The 8015-nt window shown below is 36.2% G+C and overlaps 1 pseudogene; it reads left to right on the top strand.

Moving 5' to 3' along the window:
- Positions 1-3668: 3668 nt before the first annotated feature.
- LOC114030037 overlaps positions 3669-8015 on the top strand; it is a 5968-nt pseudogene continuing 1621 nt past the window's right edge.

The following is an 8015-nucleotide window of genomic DNA, read 5'->3' as shown; positions in this document are numbered from 1 at the left end:
CTATTTTTAAACTTCTAGGCCCTGAGTTTGTATGTTGTAATTCCTTCATTGATTCTTAGAGATTATTGGTTTCTGAAAGGACAAAAATCTTCTTTCCTTTTAAAGATGTAAACATTAGATCATCACCTAGTCCTTTTAAGTTGCTCAACTTTGTTTACCTTTCTAGGTTTTACTTGCATTGGAGTTTCAAAAAATGCTACTCAAGCTCTGGTTTTCTCAAGAGGTATATTTGGAAGTCATAGATTCTATTAAAGGGCTTTTTTTCCTCTGTAGGATTAAATTCAGCTTTGTAGGATAACTTATTCTTGGGTGTGGTCCTTTTTAATTTACCTTATGGTATATTAAACTCCGATCTTTTCTTTCCTTTCTTATATTTGTTTCATAATTCTTTGAAATTCTGAGTAGCTTTCTTTGGTAGGACTTTTCTTTGTCATAGATTACCTGGAATTTGGCAGGCACATTTCTGGGTATATTAGATTTAGAGGTACTTTCACATAGAGGTCGCTCTATCTTCAATTTGTCTTCTGCTTCCAGTAGTCTGGGGTAATTTTCTGCTATAATTTCTTTTTTAGAAGATCATATTTAGGTTTTTTTATTTTGTCATGCTTTTTGTAGAGCCTAATAAATTTGAAAATGTTTTCCACGCCAGTTTTTTAAAAATAAGATATCTCAGATATTTTTCAATTATTTTCCTAGTTGGCACTACATAAATGTTAGTTATTATTATTGTTGTTGTTGTTGTTATATGCCTTGTTGTATTGCTGAACTTTTCAACTGTTACTTCCATTCTACTTTTCAGCTTGTCTACTTTTTTCACAAGGTTTTCCAGCTTCTGTTCTAAACTATTTTCCTTCTAAATTTTTTTCCTCAGGAACTCTAATTTGACTTATCTCTTCCTATATGTCTTCTTTCATTTCTTTTAGTAGTCCTTCCATCAGTCTTTGGAGTCCTTGTGGTCAACCATCTTTTCTGGTCTCCTATGTGTAATTATTACCAAATTATTTGTTTTTGGAGTTTTGGCCTTCAGTTCTTTTAAGCTATAGTAGCTCTTCTTTGCATTAGGTGTTCCCTTATATTTAATCATTTCTTCAGTCTCTCTACTAAAGATGACTGGTGAAGTTCCCCTTTCCCTTTACATACTGTTTCTTCTGAACTTCACTTGGCTGTACCACTCTATCTTGAAGGGCCCAGCAGAGAAATGGAGAGCTGTTAACAAACACTCAGAGCTCTCACTCTTTGGCCTGGAGTAGGTCAGCTGGCAAATCCAGCTGGAAACAGCTTCTTGGGACTTTCCCTCTACACAATCCTAACAGGAAATGTGTGCCAGAATGAATGGTAAACAAGGAAATCATGATTTCTCCCCTTTCCCCTTGGCCCTGACTCAGAACAGGGACTGGTATGAGCCAAGAGACGGAGCCACCTATTTTCCTCCCCAGTGCTGGCTGGGAAGAAGGGCCTATGAGGATCTAGGCCATTTGTGAAGTTTTTGTTGTTTTATCTTTTTTTGTTTTAGTGAGAATTACTCTTTTATTCACCTCTTTCATTTCTTGATTTTTTTTAATATAGCAATTTCTTATTGTTCTGAAGATAGCTTTAACAGGAGCAGTGTTTAACTGAAACCTTTCATATCAATGCCATTACTGGAAGTCTACTGCCCGTAATATTCCTTCCTTCTCTGTAATGTTTTGGAAATAAACCTGTACTCTAAATTGTTACCTTTGGCTGCCACGTTGCTCTGGTTGGCAGGGGAAAAAAAATCAAGTGTTTGCTGGCTGATGCAGTTTCTGGATTCTTTTGTCATCGACAGTGTAATTACTGTTTTGCATTAGTCAACTTCTTCCAATAAATGTTAATAGAGTCGATATTTTTACTGTATCCAATTGCTCATTTTTCAAACTCAGAAGTTTATTTGCATAAGTCAAGTTGGTCATGCTGTAATCACATGCAATGTCTTCATCTCATCACTATCCTTTCTTCTAATGTTGTATTGATTTTGCCCTTTGCATTAAGGAGTTGATGATGTGGCTATTCATAGATTGCTGATTCTAAAATGATTCGCATTAATAGCCAGGATATAGAATTCACTTAAACCAACTCTGGCCCCATCCTTATTGTCTTGTCTACCAAACAACATGTCACTTTTCCAGCTTTTTCAATTATCTTATCACATGCTTCCTCATCTTCTTCTTCAATTATTCATAGGTGCTTTGGTTAGAGCTAACATCTCAAACACATAATTTCTCAATGTCAATGACTTTTTTGACCATCCACTTGAACTCCACACCAGAATGACCACTATCTTGTGAAAATACACCACCTCTAAAATCCTAAGTTTCAATATTCTACTTTGATCATATCCTAGCCTTCAAACCTCTCATTTATAACAAATCTATTTTAATTTATTTTAATTTATGGAATAACATATGCATTTCCATAACATAATATAATAAAAAGATGAAAAATACTAAATCTATTTTTGCCATTCCCATCACCTCTGGTCGCTTGGCCTTTCCCTGTTGTCTCAGTCTATTTGCCTCACCCCTTTACTTGCCTCTACACTCGGTCTTGACCTCATGAGTTTCACTTTGATGATGTAATAATAGCCATCTTAGAGAACTTCTCCTCCCCAAGACCCTCCTCCTCTACATTCTGAAGCTGTGACCTACTAACTTGCAACCCTAGAAAACTGTCAGAATTTAATAACTTTGCTCTTGCTTCCTAGCCGCTGACCGTATGCCAATACTTCGGTGAATCTATGTGGAATGTTAGGTCGCACTGTTTTGGGTGTTCATGAAACTCATTATAGGAGGCTGTACAATATTCTTGAGACTAGCGTAATCACCACAATGCCATATTTGTCAAAGAAGATATTCTACTCTAAATATTCTGAAATTGATTTGCATAGATTTTTAGCTCCTCTCCCCTTTTTTCTCATTCCTCTATCATAGTAAATAAAAGTGACTGATTATAGAAATTCACATCTACTACTGACTATCTTTGATTTAATGGGCTTAAGAGGGAGTATGTAATGATGAAAAACAAGCAGCTAGGGGAAAATGAGTTTATCTTGGGCTCTGTATTTTTGCACTGAGGCTACTAATCAAACCTCATTGCACTCTCAGTGTAAAAAATATCTATCTGTGATGTCTTCTTAAGCCACCTAAGTCATATATATCTTGATAAGGTTTGCTTGCATATGTTTTTTTGTTTGTTTGGTTTTTTTGGTTTTAAATACTAAAATTATTTTGTTTCTGCGACTTAATGCAATAAGCACATGAGTATCTTTCGATAAGAACATCAGTAGAAATTGGATCAATAGAGAATCCATCTCCTACTGAGACTTTGTTCAGGATCTCCACAACACTGGAAAGTACCCTTGGTAGACATTTGTCACCCCATTTTTTCTAGTTTTATGCCTTACTTAATGTTGATATTCAGTAGAATATCAAAGTTATTTCTACGATTACATATGCTGTAAAATTTTGTATGTAGGAGAGGGATATATGCCTTGTTTGGAAACCATTAAAGTGACTTGATAAAAATGCTATTCTTTTAGTATTTTTCTAAGTTTTTGTTTAATTCTTTGACCAACTTTGAGTTTGTTGTTGTATGGTTCCAAGTTAGTTTTTCAAATTTTTCCAACTAAAACAGGAATTTTTTTTAACATCATGCACAAACAGGAATATCTGGAGAACTTCACCATCCGTAAGGAAGTCCTCTTCAATGTGGACTTTACACTCAGTCTCCTCCATGACAGTGGCAACCGCCTTTGTGCAGCATATTGATTCCAATATACTGGTTCTTTCCCTACTGTCTTCAAACAAGCCCATCTCCTTCATCCTTAAAATAAAAACTTTGCCTAGACCCTAACATCCCCTCAAGATATCATCCTATATTTCTCTTCCCTTTCACAGCAAACCCCTTGCAAACTAACTATACTCATTTTCTACATTGCTTCTCCTCCCACTCCCTTTGTACTCTAGCTTCTAATCTCATTACTCAGCTGATGCATACGTGTTGTTTTCCTCACAGAATATAAGCTCCTTGAGGGCAGACATTGCTTCATTTGTTTTGGATAGTGCCTAGTAAATAGTAGACACTTAATAAACACTTATTGATTAACCAACTGCCTGATAAAGCTCCTTTTTTAAGTTCTATTTGATATTAATAATCAAAGGGTCACTGAACAAAAATCCTGCTTTCTATAGGGAGCCTTCTTTCTGTTGGTTATCTCTAATTTACCTGAACATAGTTTGCTTATACAGTTTTGTCTACATGTGGTCTCCCCCATTAGACTGTGTGCTCTTTGAGAGCAAGAACTGTCTTTTACCTTTCTCTATATCCACAGTTTAGCACAGCTCCTGGCACATAGCAGGCTCTTGTTTGTTCGTGTCTAACTGGATCCTGGAATGGTTTGCCTTCTCCAGCTCATTTTATAGAGGAGGAAACTGAGACAAACAGGGTGAAGTGACTTGCCCAGAGTCACACAATAAATTTCTGAGGTCAGATTTGAACTCAGGAAGATGATCTTCCTTGATTTCAGGCCCAGCACCCTAGCTGCTGTGCCACCTATTCCTAGGCCAACTTTACTCATTACACCATGCTGCCTGTTCCATGTGGAGATATTGCTCAAAATTTTCTACCATCCTTCTCTGTAAATTTTTACAACAGAGTTTATATTCTGTACTAATGTTGCCCTTGGTTGCCATATGTCCCTGCTTGGCAAAAAGAATAAATGTTTAATGACTAAAGCTTTTTATTAGGTTTGGGTTTTGTTTCCTTCCTTCCTTCCTCCTTCTTTCTTTCTTTCTCCCCTTCCTTCCTTTCTTTCCTTTTGTAATTTTTTTTAGCAATTGATTTATGTTGATCAAACTTCTCTACAATATTGTTTTTAAAAGTTGTCTGTGTCTATTCCTCCATCCATTTCCTAATTTTAAGCATCCATAAATTGTTTAAAGAGGTCAGATTGGAGCTGTTTAAATTATATACTGCGTTTTTTCTTCTTTTTTTCTTTTAATTGGAGAATTAATTTGATCTTTACTCTAAAAAGTTGATGGTATGATTATACACAGACAATTAATTCAGGAATGACTCCCACATCAGTAATGAGTCATTTTCTAACCATTAAAATAGAATTAATTCAATTTTTGTGATGTTATTTGGTGCTTGTCATGTCCTGCACCTCTAAATTCTTTTCTTGAGGAAAGGATTTGTGATGTGTAGATGTGAGGCTTTTCTACAAACCTTTGGCCTCCATCATTCCTTATTCCCTTATTCCCTTATTCCTGAACTGTATTTTCCAACATTTTGCCAGTCACTCCTTGAATAGCAACCATTGTCTCCCCTTTTCTTCCTGTCTTAAAGAAAGGGATATCCCAATTTCTTACCAAGACTAATTCCTCTACTTTTGCCTTTGATTCCATTTCTTCCAGCTTACTCTAAGACCTTGTTCCAGTCAATCAGACAGTCAGGCAACAAGCATTTTAAAAGAACTTACTATAGTTATCCCTTCCATATCACAGGGGTTAGGGGCACGGCAATCCCACAATCTGGAAAATTCATGTAAAATTTTTTGACTCTCCCTTTGTACCAGAGAAGAAGTCTGAATTTTTTTTTCTTTTATGGGGTATTTATAGTACCTTACTGTAAAATTTGGATTAATATTATACAATATTATGTATAGATCTTATGCATTTCTGAGTTTGTAAATTCTTTTTATGTCATCTGCTGGCCTTTGCACGTTGTCTGTGGCTTCTGCAAAACTCCCAAAAAATTCCCATTCAATACCTTATGCCAACCCCCAACAGATTGAAACCATGATGGGGAAAGACACGATGTGGAAGGGATAACTATAACAACCAGTCATCTTCCTTCTCTTTCATGGGCTACTTATCTGTCTACAAATATATTCATGTCTCTGTCATCCTAAGAACTTTTTCCTTCTGCATTTTAGCCCCTATTCAGGCATTGTTCCATCTCTCCCTTCTACTTCATAGCCAGATTGCTTGGAAAAAGTATTTTATACCTAATGATTTCACTTCATCATTACTTAACATTTTTCTCACCACACTCTATCCAGATACTGGTGTATAAATTAAGGAAAAAATAATATACATGAACACCTAAGTATGACATCTAGCTTCTGTTTCCACAATTCTACTGAATCTACTCTCTCGTAGGTCACCAAATATAATGACCTTTTCTTGGTTCTCATCCTCCTTAGCCTCTCTGAAGCATTTGAAATTGTTGATTTAACATTGTTGACATAGGTGGCTCAGTGGATAGAGTTCTGGGCTTTGAATCAGGGAGACTTGAGTTCAAATCCAACGTCAGACAATTACTAGTTGTATGACTCTGGGTAAGTCACCTAGCCTTTGTTTCCTCAGTTTCCTTAACTGTTACATGGGGATAACGATAACACCTACCTCACAGTGTTGTTGTAAGGATCGAATGAGATAATATTTATAAAGTGTTTAATACAGTGTTTGGCATACAGTAGGTGCTTAATAAATGCTTGTTCCCTTCTTTTGATTACCGCTTGGCCTATATACTGCTTCTTCCTTTGGATTAGAAGATACCACATTCTCAGAGTTTATTTTCTTCCTCTCTAAGTTCTTCCCAAACCATTAAGGTGGGTATTCATCCAAGGTTCTGTCCTTAGCCCTCTTCATTGTTTTCTCCCTTGACTCTCTCTGTGTTTTCAGATATCACTGTTCAGATATCACAGCGAATGATTCCTTAATCTAAATCTCTACATCTGACCTCTGTCTCAAACTCCAGACCCTCATCTCCAACTGGCTTCAGGACATTTCTACCTAGATGGTAATGATAATAATAATAATAATGATAATAATAATAATAATAGATATGGGGACACTTTAAAATTTATAATGACTTCCTCTATAAGAATCCTATTAGTTAGGTGGTACAACTATCATCCCCGTTTTTTAGATGAAGAAACTGAAGCTCAGAAATGTTAAGTAATTTGCCCGTGGTCATACTATTAGTAAGTGTCAGAGCTAGGATTTGAACCCTTTTCTGCTATGCCACAGTATCTCAAACTCAACACATCTAAAACCAAGTTTACTATCTTTCCCCACAAGCTTGTTCCTCCCTCTGCCTTCACCCATCCTCTGATGTTCCTCACCTAGGTGTAACTATTGACATTTCCCTCATAGTCAAGTAATTTCTAAGACCTGCCTACTCTATCTCTATGAAATCACTCATTTCTCTTCCCTGTTCTCTGTTCACACTGTCTCTACCCTAATATAAGCTCTCATTGGGCCTGAATTATTTCTAATAGGTTTTCTTTTTTTATTTTTAAGTGCGTTATTGAAATTTTTTATTTTATTCACATTGCTGTCACTTTCCAATGACTCATGCCCACTCCCAAAATACAACTCTCTCTTTCAACAAAAAAAGTATAATTAAACAAAACAAATCAGCATGTTGACCACGTCTGAAAATGTATGCCTTCTTCCACATTTATAATCAAGTATTTCCAACAAGATCTACGAACATAGGATCCTATTACTTCTCTAACAAGAGGTGGGAGAAATGCTTCACCTTTTGATGTTGTTCTACTTTAAATTCTAATAGTTTTCATCACTCCTTCTTATCTTCCACACAGTGACCAATGATCTCTTAAATGCCAAATCTGATGGGATGTTTTTTGAATCCTCATCTTTCTCAACCCACCTGCTATATTTAACATTGTGAACTATCCTCTCCTCCTGGATACTTGCTCTTCTATGGATTTTCATGATACTGTTGGCTGCCAGTTTTTGTCCTACCTGACTAACTGTGCCTTTTCAATCTCTTTTGCTAGTTCATTAACCATATCACACCCTCTACGAGCGTACCCCACTGCCCTAGGCCTTCTCTTCTCCTACTTTACTCTCTCAGTGACCTTATCAGCTTCCATGGATTCAATGGTTATCTCTAGGCTAATGACTCATAGATGATAGGTAGATAGATAGATAGATAGATAGATAGATAGATAGATAGATAGATAG

The sequence above is a fragment of the Vombatus ursinus genome, unplaced genomic scaffold (genome assembly GCF_900497805.2).
Source record: "Vombatus ursinus unplaced genomic scaffold, bare-nosed wombat genome assembly UNPS02014945.1, whole genome shotgun sequence".
Taxonomy (NCBI): Eukaryota; Metazoa; Chordata; class Mammalia; order Diprotodontia; family Vombatidae; genus Vombatus; species Vombatus ursinus.
Note: the sequence above shows the minus strand (reverse complement) of the source record. Positions and strands in the feature narration are given on the sequence as shown.